Source organism: Echeneis naucrates, chromosome 2 (assembly GCF_900963305.1).
Source record: "Echeneis naucrates chromosome 2, fEcheNa1.1, whole genome shotgun sequence".
NCBI classification, from domain to species: domain Eukaryota; kingdom Metazoa; phylum Chordata; class Actinopteri; order Carangiformes; family Echeneidae; genus Echeneis; species Echeneis naucrates.
Genome location: NC_042512.1, coordinates 9,109,402 through 9,129,089, shown reverse-complemented (window position 1 = coordinate 9,129,089; position 19,688 = coordinate 9,109,402). Strand labels below are relative to the sequence as shown.

Here is a 19,688-nt window from a genome sequence, read left to right as displayed (position 1 = left end):
TGTGTGAAATTGAAATTTTCAGATGATTACAAATCAGGTTTCAAAAGTTATTTTAAATTATTTGAATGTTAAAACCTGAAGAGGATTTTCCCTCATAAATATAAACCTGTCTGCAGGTCAGAGTCACCACAACTGTAACATCATATTAATCTGAGAGCAGAAATAAAACATGAGTCTGACCTCAGAGTCTCCAGTCTGCAGTGAGGACTCTCCAGAAAACCACACAGATCCTTCAGTCCTGAATCCTTCAGGTCGTTCTCACTCAGCTCCAGTTCTCTGAGATGGGAGGGGTTGGACTTCAGAGCTGAGACCAGAGAATAACAGCTGATCTCTGACAAACTGCAGTTCTCCAACCTGAGTGAAGAATAAAAGATGTGACTTTCGGAGAAGACAGTCAAATACAGACAGTGACAAGATTTAATGAGAAAATGACAACACTTGAAAGAACCTGATCTGACTCAAACTGTCAATGTGTTCTGTGATTTTAACATATCAAATAACCAAGCAGCAGAGTCAGCCAAACTTTATAACAGCTGAACAGTGGATGTGCAAATACTACTTAAATATGCAGAATCTATTCTGACCTATGTCATCTTTAAGGGATTATGGGGATGGGTAAAAAAAAATATCCCAATTTTGACTGATCTTCATTTGAATGATCTGATATCAGTCCACAGAATCCTGAGACTGATATTTAACATAGCTGGGAGATCAGCGAGGCAGACGGAGCAAACATGTTTCCTGCAGCAGAGACAGGAGGGCAACGGGGCAACTGCTCCCCCAGCAGACCAGCCCTTAGAGCCAATCCTTATCTTAGTGTGGAACCAAACCACTGCAGCTGATTGGACTAAAGCTTTGCTACACAATCACAGCAAAATGGATGTTTTCCTGAGGTGTTGATGTTTACATTAGGTATGTTTGGAGCCACCTTATTTCCACTGCTGCAGTGTGTTGCTCATGTACATTCATGTAACTGCTTTGGGGTCAGTGGTTCATGTAAACATTATTATTCTAATAATGGACCAGGTGGGAAGGTTCCTTGGAAAATGAAAGTTCTGACAATCTGTTTGATATTCAAACTAAATTGGCATTATGACTGAAATATCCCAAACTCAACCAATAGAGCCATGTTACATGTGGATGAAAGTAATATTCTATATTTGTGATTTATCTGATATTTTCATTCAGAAATGATGTTGTGATATTACAGATATTATAAACAAACTGTTCCTAAAGCAGAGAGATAAACGGTCTCTGGATGTTTGGAGGAAGCCAAAATGAAGAACCTACTGTCTTAATAAGAACACTTACAGTGTGGAACCTTACATTAAGAATAAGTGAACTAAAAGACAAAGATCATTATGGACAGTTGTGTTCAGGAACACTTCCATTAGTCCCAGAAACAGGGAGCTTTAATGCCACACCTGAGGAAGACCGGATTTGTTCACTATGCAAACTGGATGAGGTAGAAAGTCAGATCCATGTTTTGTTTTTGTCATAGTCCACTCCTGGTTCTCCCCTCCACCACCCACTCTACCTGCCTGCTTACCTCTCTTAATCAGGATAAACAGACTCATCTGTTCCTCCCAGACTCCCCTTAACCAGCTCCTCCACTCTGCCTCTCTGCCAGATTGTCTTTGCATTACGCTCAGCTTTCCCGACGGACCTCCTGGGGCCTAACCTGCCTTCGGCCCCAGACCACTACTCCTCATCTCTGCCCCGGTAACCTGACCTGCTGCCTGTCTCTAGACTCTGCCTCTGCCTGCCGTCTGTTTGGGCTGCTGCACGTAGTCAATAAAGTTCTCAGCTGTTCCAGTCTAGACTTGTGCCATTCTTGGGTGAGAGAGCGAACCCATTACAGTTTTGTTGTTCTGTATATGAGAACCTCAGAGGTGTTTTTGTTGGCAAAAGGGTTTATATTTGTGTTGATTTCTTTGATTTTGGATGATTCTAAGAAACATAGAAATAAGATTTTAATATTTCAAATTAATATACAATGTCCCCTTTCAAAAACATTAGATTAATGTTTTCCATTCCAATGTCACTTTGAAATGAACTTTGTCAAAAGCTATTTTCAAACATTTAACAGTTAAATGTCGAATACCTGAAGAGGATTTTCCCTCAGAAATATAAACCTGTCTGCAGGTCAGAGTCACCACAACTGTAACATCATATTAATCTGAGAGCAGAAATAAAACATGAGTCTGACCTCAGAGTCTCCAGTCTGCAGTGAGGACTCTTCAGAAAACCACACAGATCCTTCAGTCCTGAATCCTTCAGGTCGTTCTCACTCAGCTCCAGTTCTCTGAGATGGGAGGGGTTGGACTTCAGAGCTGAGACCAGAGAATAACAGCTGATCTCTGACAAACTGCAGTTCTCCAACCTGAGTGAAGAATAAAAGATGTGACTTTCGGAGAAGACAGTCAAATACAGACAGTGACAAGATTTAATGAGAAAATGACAACACTTGAAAGAACCTGATCTGACTCAAACTGTCAATGTGTTCTGTGATTTTAACATATCAAATAACCAAGCAGCAGAGTCAGCCAAACTTTATAACAGCTGAACAGTGGATGTGCAAATACTACTTAAATATGCAGAATCTATTCTGACCTATGTCATCTTTAAGGGATTATGGGGATGGGTAAAAAAAAATATCCCAATTTTGACTGATCTTCATTTGAATGATCTGATATCAGTCCACAGAATCCTGAGACTGATATTTAACATAGCTGGGAGATCAGCGAGGCAGACGGAGCAAACATGTTTCCTGCAGCAGAGAGAGGAGGGCAACGGGGCAACTGCTCCCCCAGCAGACCAGCCCTTAGAGCCAATCCTTATCTTAGTGTGGAACCAAACCACTGCAGCTGATTGGACTAAAGCTTTGCTACACAATCACAGCAAAATGGATGTTGTCCTGATGTGTTTATGTTTACATTAGGAATGTATCTGTGAAGCTGCCTGATGACAGAATTACTAAAAAGATATTTCATTCTGACACTTTTCATCACCATCCCTGGGCCAGTGAGCTGAAATTAATATTCTATATGAGTGATTTATCTGATATTTTCATTCATAAATGATGTTGTGATATTACAGATATTATAAACAAACTGTTCCTAAAGCAAAGAGATAAACGGTCTCTGGATGTTTGGAGGAAGCCAAAATGAAGAACCTACTGTCTTAATAAGAACACTTACAGTGTGGAAGCTTACATTAAGAATAAGTGAACTAAAAGACAAAGCTCATTATGGACAGTTGTGTTCAGGAACACTTCCATTAGTCCCAGAAACAGGGAGCTTTAATGCCACACCTGAGGAAGACCGGATTTGTTCACTATGCAAACTGGATGAAGTAGAAAGTCAGATCCATTTTTTGTTTTGTTGTTCTGTGTACGAGCACCTCAGAGGTGTTTTTGTTGGCAACATGGTTTAGATTTATGTCGATTTCTTTGATTTGTATGATTGTGAGCAACATGACTTCCTTTTTAGCAAAGAGACTCATGTAGGCGCTGATTTAATTTCCAAGGCATTAGAAAAACAGTTAAATCTTTAGTTTGGTTATTTGTTTTGCTGAATATATTATTCTAAATTATTACTTGAGAAATGGATAATAATGTATTTGTGTATGTTTATATGCACTTATGATTTTATGTTGTTAAAACAGCGACTGTAGAATTAAATACATGTCTTATCAACCCATGTGGGTTGGGAATTAACTTTATAGTCGTGTTGGAACAAGAAAACACTGAATATATATTTGTTCATGTCAGTGTGCAAAAATGTTTCCCATCATTGAAACACTGAGGGATGGATGTCTGCAGGTCAGAGTCACCACAACTGTAACATCATATTAATCTGAGAGCAGAAATAAAACATGAGTCTGACCTCAGAGTCTCCAGTCTACAGTGAGGACTCTTCAGAAAACCACACAGATCCTTCAGTCTTGAATCTTGCAACTTGTTGTGACTCAGGTCCAGTTCTCTGAGAGGGGAGGGGTTGGACTTCAGAGCTGAGCCCAGAGAAGAACAGCTGATCTCTGACAAACTAGAGTTGTCAAATCTGAATAAGGAATAAAAGATGCAGATAAAATCATTGATAATCAGTCAATACAGGACAGAGACATACTTGTGTGTAGGAATACAGCAGTTGGCTGCTTCATAAATATGTGGCAGCAAAGGAAAGTTCTGCTTTGATGTGAAGATGAAGCTGTAAAATCTTCTAAATGAAGAACATTTCAACATGTGTGGGACTGTTTGTTTTCAAAGTGTGTAGAAGAGCTTTTTGATGTGGACGGAGTCTCAACAACACAACTGACTCTGGTCCTCAGCTCCACACCCTCCAAGTCTGAAGACATTTATTAGGACATTAGATTCAGCGGTGGATTAAAGATCTACCACAGTGGACTGACCTCAGAGTCTCCAGTCTACAGTCTGGACTCTCCACAAGATCACGCAGCTCCTTCACATCTGGATCCTGCAGGAGGTTTCCTCTCAGGTCCAGTTCTCTGAGATGGGAGGGGTTGGACTTCAGAGCTGAGACCAGAGAAGAACAGCTGATCTCTGACAACCAACAGCATCTCAACCTGAAAAAAGAACAAATAATCAGTCAGAAATACCTGATCCAGAACTTCTCCATCTTTTCAAACTCATCACCCACTTTAACATCTCAAGTGTTCCTGGTTCACCTCAGACCTTGTTCCAATACAGAGACCAAGACTCTAAATATGCAGCCCTGATCCAGGACTAAGGTCTCCCTTGGTCCTGGTTTCTGTCTGGAGAACAAACATTTGAAACCAACAGTTTGGTTCTCTAAGACTTTTCATTATTCATACATTAAAAAAAATTCAAATTCAACTTTTGGAAAAGAATGACAACTTTCATTATCATCATCAACAACAACAACAACAACAATAATAATAATAATAATAATAATAATAATAATAATAATAATAACAACAATAACAACAATAACAACAACAACAACAAAACAACTGGAAACATGAAACAACGTGTTGATTAAAATTGAACAAATTCAAGTTCTATGTGTAGATGATTTCTGGATTAAAGGGGGAAAAAAAAAAAAAAAAAAAAAAAAAAAAATCTACAACCAAAACTGAACAACCTCAGAGTCTCCAGTCTGCAATCTGGACTCTCCAGTCCTGAACACAGATCCTTCAGTCCTGAATCTTGAAGGTCATTGTTGTGACTCAGGTCCAATTCTCTGAAATGGGAGGGGGTGGACTTCAGAGCTGAGACCAGAGAAGAACAGCTGATCTCTGACAAACTGCAGCTCTCCAACCTGAGTAAAGAATAAAAGATGAAGATCAAATCATTTATAATCAATCATATTAAAAATGAACCTGGAGAATCAGTCAGCGAGAAGAATATGAATCATGAAACAAATACTATTTAAACTGTTGCTGATCCAAAATAAATAAACTCAAGTTCTATGCTGATATAAATTCAGTTTCTGATAAAGATAAAAGCTCTAATACAGGGGTCACCAACTCATGTCCTGGAGGGCTACTGCCCTGCATGTTTTAGATGTTTCCTGCTCCAACAAACCCGATTGAAATAATCAGTTTGTCATCAAACTCTGCTGAAGTCTGATCAGGAGTCACTCATTTGAATCAGGTGTGTTAGAGCAGGAAACATCTAAAACATGCAGGGCAGTAGCCGTCCAGGACTGGAGTTGGTGACCCCTGCTCTAATACAACAACTGAACTGACCTCAGTCTCTCCAGTCTAGAGTGAGGACTCTTCAGAAAACCACACAGATCCTTCAGTCCTGAATCCTGCAGGTCTTTCCAACTAAAGTCCAGTTCTCTGAGATGGGAGGGGTTGGACTTCAGAGCTGAGACCAGAGAAGAACAGCTGATCTCTGACAAACTGCAGTTCATCAACCTGAGTAAAGAATTAAAGATGAAGATCAAATCATTAACAATCAATCAGAAATGTCCTCAATGGTCTTTATGTTATTGTGGGTCATCATCATGTCTCAACACACTTCATCCAAACAACAACAACACTCAAACTACAGCAGGTCCAGTCAGTGAACTGACCTCAGAGTCTCCAGTCCACAGTTTGGACTCTCCAGTCGAGCACACACCAGCTTCAGTCCTGAATCCTCTATGTGGTTCTGACTCAGGTCCAGGTCTCTCAGATGGGAGGGGTTGGACTTTAGAGCTGAGGCCACGACATCACACTCAGTCTTTGTGAGTCCACAACCAACAAGCCTGTGATGACACACATTACACAATAAGTCACTGTGAAAGATGACACTACATATTAATCTGGAGGGTTCAAGGACTAAAGACGCCAAGACTTCCTGTGTGGATTCAGATTTTCTCTTTTCACTGAATCTTTTCTCTCTGACATGAAAGTTTTGTTCTCATCTCTCTCACACCATCAGAGTTTAAATTTTTCAGATGAAGAGACAAAATGTGGTCTTGGTCTTCCATCAGGTCCTCAGTCTGTCAGGGACCTGATCCAGGTTTATGTCCTCTGAGGGACCATGAGGCCACCTTGACCTGAAAAGATTTGACTGTCTACTGTTTTGACTTTCACTGAGTTGAGGGGAACAGTGAAGCTGGTGAAGATGATCAGTCACTGATACCTGCTGATGTCATCAGGATTTCCACTTGAAACACAACTAAGTGAATATTTATCTCTGGCAGCATTTGAATCATCTGAAAACAAACAGCTGACAGTGAAACACCATCTGAATCAGATTTGATTTAAAAACATCTTCACTAATCTTCAGAAGGATGGATGAGAATGAGAGTGGACTCACCGAGCCTTCCTGCAGTTCCTCACAGCTGGGATCAGTCTCCGTCGTCCCTCCTCTGATGTGTTGTACTTCTTCAGGTCTAACTCATCCAGAACTTCCTCTGACATCTGTAGCATGTAGGCCAGAGCTGAGCAGTGGATCAGGGAGAGTTCCTTCTCTGATCTGGTTTCTGACTTCAGGAACTCCTTGATCTCCTGATGAACTGAGTGATCCTTCAGCTCCATCAGACAGTGGAAGATGTTGATGCTTCTGTCAGGAGAGATAAAATAACTGTTCATCTTCTTCAGGTTGTTGATGGCTCTCTGGATGGTCTTTGGTTTGGTTTCTGTCTGACCCAGCAGACCTCCTAAGAGTCTCTGGTTGGACTGCAGAGAGAGACCATGAAGGAAGCGGACAAACAGGTCCAGCTGACCATTTTTACTTCTGAGGGATTTCTCCAGGACTGCCATCAGAAATTCCTCTAAGGCTGAATCTTGGTGTTTTTTTCCCAGAAAGTTCTTCAGGACCTCCTTGTTCCTGTTGGTGTGACAGTGGAACATGTAGACTGCAGCCAGAAACTCCTGAACACTCAGATGAACAAAGCAGTAGACTGTTTTCTGGAAGATCACACTCTCTGCTTTGAAGATCTCAGTACAGAGTCCTGAGTACACCGAGGCCTCTGTGACATCAAGACCACACTGCTCCAGGTCTTCTTGGTAGAACATGATGTTCCCTTTCTCCAGATGTTCAAACGCCAGCCTGCCCAGCTTCAGAAGAACGTCCCTGTCAGCCTCCATTAGCTCCTGTGGACTTGTCTCATGTCCCTCATGGTACTTGATCCTCTTCCTTCTGGTCTGGACCAGCAGGAAGTGTGAGTACAGGTCAGTCATGGTCTGGGGCAGCTCTCCTTGCTGGTCTGTAGTCAACATGTGCTCCAGAACTGTAGCGATGATCCAGCAGAAAACTGGGACTTGACACATGATGTGAAGGCTCTTGGACTTCTTGATGTGTGAGATGATTCTGTTGGACAGCTCTTCATCCCTGGACCTCCTCCTGAAGTACTCCTCCTGCTGGGCGTCAGTGAAGCCTCTGACTTCTGTTAGCCTGTCAACATATGAAGGAGGGATCTGACTGGCTGCTGCAGGTCTGGAAGTGATCCAGACCAGAGCCGAGGGAAGCAGATTCCCCTGGATGAGGTTTGTCAGCAGCAGGTCGTCCAGGATGAACAGAACTTTACAGGCAGCCAGCTGCTCTGCTGTGACCTTCTGTAATGTTGGATGGAAAACATGAAGCAGCCTGAGAAGACTGTACTGCTGATCTCTGATCAGGTTCAGCTCCCTGAATGAAAGCAGAACCAGCAGACTGACATCCTGGTTCTCCAAGCCCTCTGCCCAGTCCAGACTGAACTTCTGCACAGAGAAAGTTTTTCCAACTCCAGCGACGCCGTTGGTCAGAACCAGTCTGATGGGACTCTGCTGGTCAGGTGAGACTTTAAAGATGTGGTGACATTTGATTGGAGCATCATGGAGGCTCTTCTTCTTAGAAGTTATCTCCAGCTGCCTCACCTCATGTTGGGTATTAACCTCTTCACTCTGTCCCTCTGTGATGTAGAGCTCAGTGTAGATCCTGTTGAGGAGGGTTCCACTTCCTGTTCCTGTTCCTTCAGTCACATGTTGACATCTGGTCCTCAGACTGATCTTATGTTGATCTAAAACCTCCTGTAGAACACGATCTGCTGACAGAGAAGAGACAACGTCAGACCGAAGACAGAGAGTCTGAGGATCTGAAGAAAAAGTCAGAAGTTCAGTCTCACTCTGTTCAGGGCTGGTCTGCAGACCTGGTCTGGTTCTGGATCTTTGTCCACACTGGGGACAGGAGGAGTCTCCTGAAGAAGCAGACTGGTCCCAGTGTGAGGTGCAGCACTGTCTGCAGACCCAGTGTCCACAGCTGGTAGAGACTGGATCCTTCAGGACGTCCTGACACAGAGCACAGTGGGACGGCTGCTCCTCTTCAGAGACATGTCTTTTTCTCTTCCTGTCTCTGTGAAAACATTTCTTCATAACTGACTTATTGACTAATGTAATAAAATGTTTCGGCAGAAAAAGAACACGAGTAGTTTCTGCTGATAAAAACCCAGAAGATCCATCTCAGTGTCTTCCTGTATCTGCACTGATGATTCAGGATCACGAATATTAATCTGTGAACAGATTTTTATTCTCATCTTCACAGTCGCTTACATTGTCTCTGAGGGTCCAGGTCCATCACCGAAGAATAGAGGATGATCTTTGGACCAGTCAGACTTCAGAGACAGACAGATTGATCCTGCAGACTCTGGTCTGGCCTCCTCTTCCTCATCACAGTCCATCATCTTCAGGACGGACTTGGTCTGAGAGGGAAACACTTTCTGACTGACAGAAGACAAAGAAGAAACAGGACAAAGTTTGTTCCAAAGCTACACACCAAAAAATACCAGGCAAATCCAAACACACACAGTCCTTCATCTTCAGGAAAGAGTCGGTCTTAAAGAGAAACTGACAGAAGACCAGAACCTCTGTCACACATGAACACACACAGAAAAATAAAGTCCAGGTCAGATTTCACTTCAAAGTGTGTCCTTATTTTGTCTCATTGTTTTTTGTGGACAGAGCTTAATTCAGACTCAACTTCCTCCACAGTGGACAGAACATGTAACTGAAAGGGATGGGTAATATTTGTAATTCATGTATTTTGAATACAAAACACTATTTTGTAATTTGTATTTTGCAATTTTGGCACTCTTTCACACTACAGGCATGCACACTTCATGTACTCATCACAACACAAAACGCGCAGTAGTGCAGATTGGACTGGGTATTTGTTGTTTTGTCCGGACCTGTCAAGGAAGTTGTTTCACAGCAAGGTGAGCAACCAAATTGGATAGTTCAATATTTGTAACACATTTATTTCCAACCATGAATCCATTGGCATGTTTCTGTTTAGTCTAACATTCGGAGCTTTTTGTTTTTTGTATAAATTAACTCTCTGTGTTAGTTCAACACTCTATGATTTTTGCCAGCACACAAAGAATCACGTTCTTAAAGTTATTGTCATATTACACGGTTTCTTTTTGTTTCATGTAGCTTACATAGAAGTTTTGTATCCTAATATCAATATCTGTGCTTCTGCAGCAACACAACACCTTCTCGGTCACCTGTAGTAGGCTAGTTCTGGCTCATAATGTTGGCCATTTTAATCTACTTTTTCTGAGGAATGTCCCCACATAATGTTCTGCTGTTGACTGTATTTAGGCTACAGAAAGCTACAAGCATGCAAAATGCCTAAAATTCGTTCTCCCTCAGATTCAGATTCAGAATCTGATCCTGAGGGAAAGTCAGGAGGAGCAGTGACTTGTGAGAAGAAATGAGTGAGAGAATGGGAGATGATGAGGAGAGCAGGTGCAGAGACTGGTGCAAACTTGTATGTTGGACTCTTGACACATTTGCAGCTGTGTAGCATTTTTAATGGTAGTACAGGAAAAAATAAAGCATTTATGCATGCTGATTCTGAATATTTAGTTTACTAAGCCTCAGGAATTATGAACTTTGAGTCAGCTATTTATCAATATACATAGCAAATACACTACAGATGAACAGGGTGGGAAAATATCAGCTAAATGATATTTCCATCAAACCTCAGAGGTTGATTACTTACAGCAAGATTATATTTGTGTGGGCTTATTGTTTGGTGTAAATATGTCAATTATGCAGCAAGGAGAATCATGATTAAAATTCACGTTATATTTTGTTTTGAGGACTCAGAGTTCAATGTATTAACAGATTACTAATATCACGCCACGAATATGAAAAAGCTCTTTTCTCATATTCTGATCTGGAAAAATTTTTTCTCAGTACTTCATAGAAAATCAATACTTGCATATATTTCGTAAAATTTCAGAATAATGTGACTGTCTTTTAATTTTTGTATTTACATTGACAGACGTGCAAACACCATTTTCAGGTTGTCTACAAAATTATACAACTGTGATGCATCTCACCATAAGTTTGGTAGTGATGGTCTTAAATAACTGAAAAGGTTAAAATGCCAGCTAGTTTAAATTTCTAAATAAATCATCCATTTGGATTGTTTGAGTTTTTGTCACTGATTCATAGTTGGCAATCTAATGGAGTCTCCTGGAGTATGAGTTACCTAACATTTGTTAGGACAGAGGTTTATAATGGAATGTCCCTAACATGAGGGGTCAGCATGTCTAATCTGTTGACTGATTATGGAAGGAGTTATTCCAGGTAGTGTAAAAGTGAAGGGATGTATAAAAAAGGCTATTAGTGTGTGTGTTTCCTCGGCTGTCTGTGTGCACATTTCCTTTGTTGTGGGTATAATTTTGACTCATATTTCCTTCTTCAGTTTTAGACATGTAACTCTTTGGTGTTGGAGTTTTTAATCCTGGCTGATAGGCCGAGCAATAAATCTATGCCATGCTCTTTCCTGAATATTGTTGGCCTGTTTGGTGCAGCAGGAAATGGTACAAACAGGAAAGCACTCGCAAGCAGTACTTTTTGGTAATAAAACTCAGAAATCCATCTCAGTGTCTTCCTGTATTTGCACTAATGATTCAGGATCATGAATACTAACCCATGAACAGATTCTTATTCTCATCTTTATAGTCTCTTACTTTGTCTCTGAGGGTCCAGGTTCATTACTGAAGTATGGAGGAATAAAGTCTTTGGACCAGTCAGACTTCAGAGACAGACAGCTTGATCCTGGAGACTCTGGTCTGGCCTCCTCTTTCTCATTACAGTCCATCATCTTCAGGACGGAGTTGGTCTGAGAGGGAAACACTTTCTGACTGACAGAAGACAAAGAAACAGGACAAATGGTTTGTTCCAAAGATACACACCCAAAAACAACAAGCAAATCCAAACACACACAGTCCTTAATCTTCAGGACGGAGTAAGACAGAAAAATAAAGTCCCAGTCAGTTTTGTTGGTTTCATGTGTATTATCCAGCTCACCATGATGTTGGGTCAAGCTGTCCATGAGGTGAACAGGAAGTACCTCACTTCACTTGGTGTCCTCATTCGGTGTCTTTCTGTGGACAGAGCTTCATTCACTCTTCTTCATCCACAGTGGACAGAACACTAACTCAGCTGACGTCACTGATTATGTCTGAAGAAGTCACTGCTTCAGTCAGACTGAGTCACCTGATTGGTTTGAGTTGACAGGTGGAGCTTTGAAACTTTGGAGCGGTACTCAGCCTGTTTAACTGTGTGTTACTAACAGCCATCACTTTTGTGAATTTCTGACTTTTCAATAAAGGCACCATTAAGGAAGAGTTCACAAGTGTGGGAATCTATGAGTTGTCACCGAATAAAGAATAAGTTGACCCAGTGTTTATTTAAATATAATACTCATAGTGCCACATCATCTAGGGGTGCCTTTCATACCGACAGCAAACAAAAAGAAGGTAAGATGAATATTATGAGGGCAATAACACGACAAAGAAAGGCTCATCTGCTGTGGAAAAATTACTAGTGCTGAATAAAAACACGAGTTAGATAAGCACACACCTCCAGTACACCAAGCACAGGATCAAAGAAATTATCCAGGTAACCAAACAAAAGTAGGAAAAAAAAAAGAAGAATAAGGAGGGGGCACACCTACTACCTCGCTGCATTACGTTAACATTTTCTCTGTCCAGCCTGTCAGTTAAAATCAATTATGACAAACCTATTTCAAAGTACGCAGTTTTTTAGTCTTATTTTAATAGATAAATTTTAATATTCATTGCGTTGTTCATTAATAACATCTCCTGGTCTTCACAAATACGCGGCTATCTGATATCTTCAACTTGTCACTTCCCAAAGTTATGTTTTATGTGCTGGTCCTCATCTCCCCTGTCTGAGATGCTGTTGCTTCAAACATGCAGATAAAGCTCAACTAAAAATCTGAAAGGTGTCTGTATTAAAGTTTTTTGTTTTGTTTGTTTGTTTTTTTTTTGGTTGGGCCTCCTGGTAAACTATGGAAACCAGAGAAATGTGTTAAAAACTGGATTCTCACAAGAAGATCAGCTGATCTTGTATATATGTCATACAAGTGACATATATACATATATATATATATATATATACATATATATATATATATATATATATATATATATATATATATATATATATATATATATATATATATATATATATATATATATATATACACACATATATACACACACAAACACACACACAATTTTTAATTGCATCAGATAATTATTGCATTTGGTAACATTTAAAGCCATACAACTTACAATTCATCAAATCATTACAAGCCTAATCAAACATCACTTACAACTAAACAAATCTGACCTTTTATCAGGAAACTCCAGACCAGGGGAGGTGGTTCCTGATGTTTAGGATGCACCTTAAATATTTGTTTCTTTGACACATTATTTACATAGTGTGTCTCCACAACGTCATACACAAATCAATCTGATCTCTAAGTGATCAGGAAGTTTCAGAGAAATGTATCTCAGCTCTGATGGTGCTTCATCTCTCTGTCCACTAGATGGTGGTATCTGACTGTAGGATGGGTTGATGGAGCTGTGATTTAATTCATGTCACATTATTGATCAAACTACATGTGACAATGGCAACTGTTCTGTTTTGTCTCAAATAATTCCAACTATAAAAACAAGGAGCGCAACTTTAAACCTTCACTGGCTTCACTATACCTGGAAATACTCAAGAGTTCAATTCACGGAGCCACGGAGCCACCTTTCAAAAATTAAAATCTGGTTTAAGTTGCTCTGGGTCAGCAGGTCCTGCTTTCACATACCCTGCAAGAGTATGTTCTAAAATGTCTTTCAACACCTCCCGAGAAAGTTGAAACACATTGTCCGTAGCCGCAATGTTTTCAAACACTTCCAGGCTGCTGACCAAAGCAACCGATTCGGCTCAATTCACATTAGCCCCGCCCACTGACTTTGATGGGCGAGTTTGACAGATAAAATTAATTCATGAAGCACTGCAACAGGACAGGTCCAAAATCACAGGACACATTAAGTCATGTCTCATTAACATTGAAGACATAATTACCAAAACAAACCATCTTTATCTGTGACAGCAGTTCTAAATTTTGTATTTATTGATTTATAATCCCCAAATGTGTTACATTTATTACATAAAAAGTATATTTCCAAATCCATCTGTTCAATCCATCAATCTGTTTTCAAATCCAGCACAACTGTGTTGATAAAAGGTGGATTATCTTGGTGAAATAAATTGGAAATAAATAATACATCTGTTTTACTCCACAGACCTTCATACTGTGTTTCTGAGCAGTCACACAAACACACACACACACACTTACAGATTCTCAATAAACTCTGTCAACTCACACTGAAGATCAATCCTCTGTTGATTCTATTAATGGCCATGAATACAACTGATTCTTAAATCATTGTCCTTTGACGCCAAAAGAAACAAATAATATTATTTTTACATATGTGAAAGCAGCCAATCAGCATCCAGAAAAGTTCTACTGTCCAGTCAAACAATGAAACAGCACAACACAAAAACACAATTTACAGATTCTCACCTGCTGAACCCACTTCAGGGAGACTTTCTGACACTTTCCAGCTTCATGTGAAGAGAAGAAGCTGCTTGTTCTCCCTCATCAGTCCTGGTGTCTGTTTGAGCTGAGGAAAAGTTACATCCTCATAACTTCAGAGTCCAAAGTATGAAACAACAACAATCAGAGTAATGTTAAAACTGCTCCAACCTGTTTTTGAAACCGTTGTAAAAACACTAAATGACTCCAGACTATGTGGAATATGGCCCGGGATTGAAAAGAATAATGCCTTACTTTTTAAGGACTTTTAAAGTAACATCCCCCTATTATACAAAATGTATATACTGACTATAACGAACCAACGTACAGCACAGACTGAGATCAAAGACGGAACAGTTCAACGGTTTATTCTGAAGCCCCTCTGGTGAGGGAATCCAGGTAAACAGGGTTAGGTGTAGCAGACGGGTAGAGCTGGGCAGGTGAGAAAAAAAGAAAACCAGTGCAGTGTGACGTCTTTGTGATGATTCTACCATGGCATGCATCTATGACCTTTCCCATGGCAGAACTAATACAAACAAATATGTTATTAAACAGCTGTCAGTTCATGACACGCACAACTGCTTCTCATTCTTGAGGAAATTCATAATAATGAATTAAAACACACCTAACAGAAAAATATTATTAATTTCCGAGCGATGTATGTTTTCATAGCTTTGATTCCCGGCCTGGCCACCAGTTCACACCCCGGTGCTGCTGCTGCACAACAGAGAAACACAGTTAACACTAACCAAAGTAAAATGTTCAGGCACAGGTCACACACTCACACAAGACACACACCAAATAACCCAAATAATACACCCCAAAAGCTAAACAATCAAAACTAAGCTCTCCCAAATAAAGTCAAACAATCTCCCACCCTAATCCTCACAGAAATTACAAAAGAACACACTTACAGTTATCCAATCAAATCAATGAACAAAACAAAATCTAATTTACATTACCCAGGGGGGGTTGGAGGACGTGCCTGTGTGGAGCCTATGTCAACCAACTCCCAGACAACAAACAATATGAAAAAAACTTTTTAATACCACTAACTAAATTAAACTAAAACAACTAACAGTAGGTGGTATAAATAAACCCACTGAAACATGGCTTGATTCTGGAACATCCTCTGCAACCTGACCAGTTCAGCCAGAGAGACCAGAGGGTCAGGGTCAGTCTGTGAGCTCTGTTAGTTAGTTTCTGTTGACTAAGCTTTATTTTGAAAGTCTTGTCTCCCCTCAGTGTTGTTGGTTACTTCCCTTCTTTGTTGTTTCCCACCTCAGCTGGTTTATTGACTTCCCTGCCCTAATGTATGTTACTTGTGTCTCGTTAAGTTCAGTTTGTATTTAAGACTTGGTTTTTGTCTAGTCGGTGTCGGATCCTTGTCCTATTGTCTTGTCTTGTTCATCTCTGTTCCCGGAGAGCCATCCCTAGGTTTTCTGAATTCGCTCCAGTTTAGTCATTCTTGTTTTGAGTACAAGTATGTGCATGAATGTATGTTTATGTCTGTTCCAAGTCTTGGTTTTGTTTATTAAACATGTATATTTCCACCACCTTCAACCCGCTTCCACTTGCTCCTGTGCTTGGCTCCTCACCTCCAGCACTCACACGACCGTGACAGTACAAACAAAACAGCAGCCTGTTGGTGGTGGAGGCTGATGGCTGTGAAACACAGAAGGCACAGCCTCTGTGCAGAGGGCCGTTTCAAACAGAGTGGAGGAGAGGAGGAGAGGGCGCACTGCCAACTCACAACAACAGGCCAAACGGGCTCTGAGCAGGAAACCGTAAACCCGGTCTGCATTCAAGAGGTCACACACAGGACACACCCACACTGGACTGTGAAGGTGAGGAAGAGGAACTGGAGGATCCACGTAAACACACAGAGGGGCGGCACCTGATAGCTGATGGGATTGATGAGTGAGGAGGAGGGGGAGAGAATCTCCATCTGCCACACAAGAACCTGTTTTATTTTCATTTATTTTAGTGCTGTTTCCCACACAGATGCAAACATAAGCTCCACCTTTGTTAGGGTTAACACTGTCACACTTTTTACATCGAATTTCTAACAGTTTCCTTGTGTGAGTTTGAACACTGTGACCGTTTTGGGAGGAAGGAGAGGATGAAGCTCACAGCAGTACCTGCTGCTGCTGCTGATAGAGAACTGCAGAACGATGTGTACTTTCACGAGTTTGATTCCCGGCCAATGCAATGTTACTTTTTCCTCCAACTTTTTAAAAACAGAGCTGCTCTACATGAAAAGCAGCACTGACAGGTCTCCTCCATCTCACTCTTACTTAAGATGACTTCCAGGCCTAGATGTTGCAGTCTCATTATATGAAAGCTGTGAGTTTGACCCTCACATGGGGTTCACCTGTGCTCATCTGTTCCCCTCACACAGGAAAAGTACCCGGAAGGGACCAGCTTTATTTAAGAGCACAAACAACACAAACAACTAACCCTAACCCAACTAAATAAAATGTACATCAACCTAAGAACACTAAAAAAGAATAACTTGCATAAACTCACATACCTGCATTGTGGAGAAGAAACATTCACAGGTGTTGACAGGTTTTTCTCCTACATGCCCTCTGTGCTCTGTAACACCATGAACACAGTCACTACATGGCTCCTGTTAGCATCCAGTCTCAATAGCACACTCTGGCGTTATAAGCTAATTAGCAGCCGAGCAACTCATGCTTCTCCACTTCTCCTCTAATTGGCGAGATTATGCATGAAAATAACAAAATATATAGTTTTACAACTTAACTCTGTGATTACACCATATTTGTAAGTATTTTTAACTAACTTAGTTCAATTTGCACAACAAAAACGATTAAAAAAAATACAAAGAGCATCAGAAATGCGTAATTTTCTGGAAGGAGAGTCGCGAGCAAGAGGAAGTAATATGCAGCGCAAGACGGTAAGTGGAGATTACAAAATAAAATATGCATTCTACTTCCGGTGATTCGCAGACCTCCCTCCCGGCATTTGTGTATGTTTTAAACCTGAACATCAACATCTGTAACTGTACAATTCCTTCCTACACTTTTAACACTCAAAAGAATAAAAGAAAGCATGACAAAAAAATACTGTCCTTCAAAATAAGAGTGTGCGCTTCACTGCCATGTTGTTTGTCTCTGAAACCACGTCTGTGTCGGTCAACACGTGTGCTCCTCACAGTTGTGTGTCACTTCCTCAAAGGTTTGAAGTGATGTGTGAGTCTGAAGCGCTGCTGCCTTTTGTGACGTCATTGCCACAAAGGCTAAAAGTCCGATCAGGAAGTGTGTCCCTCGCCGGGTGCGGTGGCGCGCGCCTGTAATCCAAGTTACCGGGAGGCTGAGGCTGGAGGAGCGTTTGAGCTCAGGAGCTCTGGGCTGCAGCGGACTATGTCGATCGGGTGTCCGCACTAAGTTCGGTATCGATATGGTGCTCCGGGGGGAGCCCGGGATCACCAGGTCGTCTAAGGAGGGGTGCACCGGCCCAGGTCGGACACGGAGCAGGTCAAAGCCCCCGTGAATAGACGCTGTAGTTCAGCCTGAGTAAGACAGCGGGACCCAGTCTTTATGCTGCCACTATACACACAACACGACCTCATCCTTTATTTTCCCTGAAATCCTCCACAAACTGAAGGACTCTCCACCTGGAGCAGAGGACCAGACATCAACAAAATCTGACTTCATTCATTTTAACATTAGAAAAAAGCTGCAGCTGCCACCAGATCAGGAATTTAAAATGAACAGATTAAAATAGAATTCATGTGTTTTATATTTTACTAACTGTAGCAGTGAGCAATAAAGACATAAACAACAAAATGTGTTGGATGACAACTGAGATGTGCAAAACCATGGACACTATCAACATTTCCTCCTTCCAGGGCTTGTTGGTGTACGGGTATGATTCCCACTCAGGGTGCAAGAGTTCCCAGTTTCAAATCCTGAACGAGCCCCTCATATGACATTTTGAATGAATTTGCTTTAACTCTTTATGAATGTCTTCTTCTATGACAGATACAGTTTTCCAGCCCATTAATGTTGTTCACCCCTCTCCCCTCGTTTATCGTTGTTCTTTATTGCTCAATCATTTCTGACAAGGATTAATTTTCAAGTCCCACCTGCCCCCCAAAAAATGCCAATGAAATACACCAAGCTTACAATTTTCAAATGTAATGAAGTAACATCAAGTAACATGATGTTCTATCTGTCACCAACTTAAGTGGTCCGTGTCATAATGGTCGAAGTTTTTTATCTGTTCTGATGATGATTGGAAACGGCTGTTTATTGTTTATCACTTGTTAGGATCCCCGTTAGCTGTCACTGAGGCAGCAGCTACTCTTCCTGGGGTCCAAATGAAAATGCACATCTGCAGTCAAACAGGTTCAGGTAGATGCAGAGTCCTACATTAAAACAAACCACTTTACCATCAACCTCAGCTGCAGTATACACATTACACTTCCATCACCAGATCCTCTGTATATAGATGTACTTCAGAGTGGCTCTGTGGCTTAGCTGGTCAAAGTGTCTGTCTAGTATACAAGAGCTCCTGGGTTCAAGTCCCAGCAGTGCATTGCTTTAGAATGTGACACATTGTTGATATAACAAGCTGGCAGCTAAACCTTTTCTTGCCTGGACAAGCACTGAGCGAGGTGCCGTATTCCACCCTGAACAGTAAATGTTTCAGCTGTGTGCTGTACCTATGATACTTACATTGAGGTAACTCATCTGTACATGTCAGCCATGAAGGCCAGCACGTACTTTGGCCTGTGAGCTGTGAAGCATCGGACACAAAAACACACAAAGACAACACACGATGCCCTGAGAGACGATACCTGAGCAGGAGAACTAGTCACTGCATGTACAGCTGCTTCTTATCTGGAGTTTTTTTCTGTCATCTATAATAAAGTAGAAAAGAGACACAGCTCCACAGTAACAGAGGTGTGCTGCTGTAACGCTGAGTGCTGGATTCATGTTCAGTTTATGGTTTTAGGCTGTAACAGGAACTGCTCATCATGTCTCTGTGGCGCAATCGGTCAGCGCGTTCGGCTGTTAACTGAAAGGATGGTGGTTCGAGCCCACCCAGGGAAGTGTTTTGTTTAATTCACTGGTATTATAGTTCACACATGGAAGACTGGAGGATTTTTACGTTGATGCTCAGTTATCTCCATCTAGTGGACAGATGGTAGAAGTTGATTCCTGAAAAGAGGAAGTGACTTTTCCTCAGATCAAACTGTTGAAGGAGAACGAGCAGCTTCTTCTCTTCACACGTTTCCTCACTGACTCAAATAGATGCAGAATGTCATTTATCACTTTCTCCAGTA

At 41.1% G+C, this 19,688-nt stretch overlaps 1 long non-coding RNA gene across 2 annotated transcripts; it reads right to left on the bottom strand.

The window, feature by feature from the left end:
* Positions 1–8,749: 8,749 nt before the first annotated feature.
* On the bottom strand, positions 8,750–12,796 carry LOC115055360 (uncharacterized). 2 transcript variants are annotated; one of them, XR_003841682.1, is made up of 4 exons: positions 11,779–12,796; positions 11,439–11,612; positions 9,007–9,177; positions 8,750–8,809 (listed from the first exon to the last, which is right to left on the bottom strand). It is a non-coding gene; the product is annotated as an uncharacterized LOC115055360 (long non-coding RNA). The 2 variants fall into 2 exon arrangements; XR_003841681.1 differs by having other exon boundaries at positions 11,439–12,791.
* Between the last annotated feature and the right edge of the window lie 6,892 nt (positions 12,797–19,688).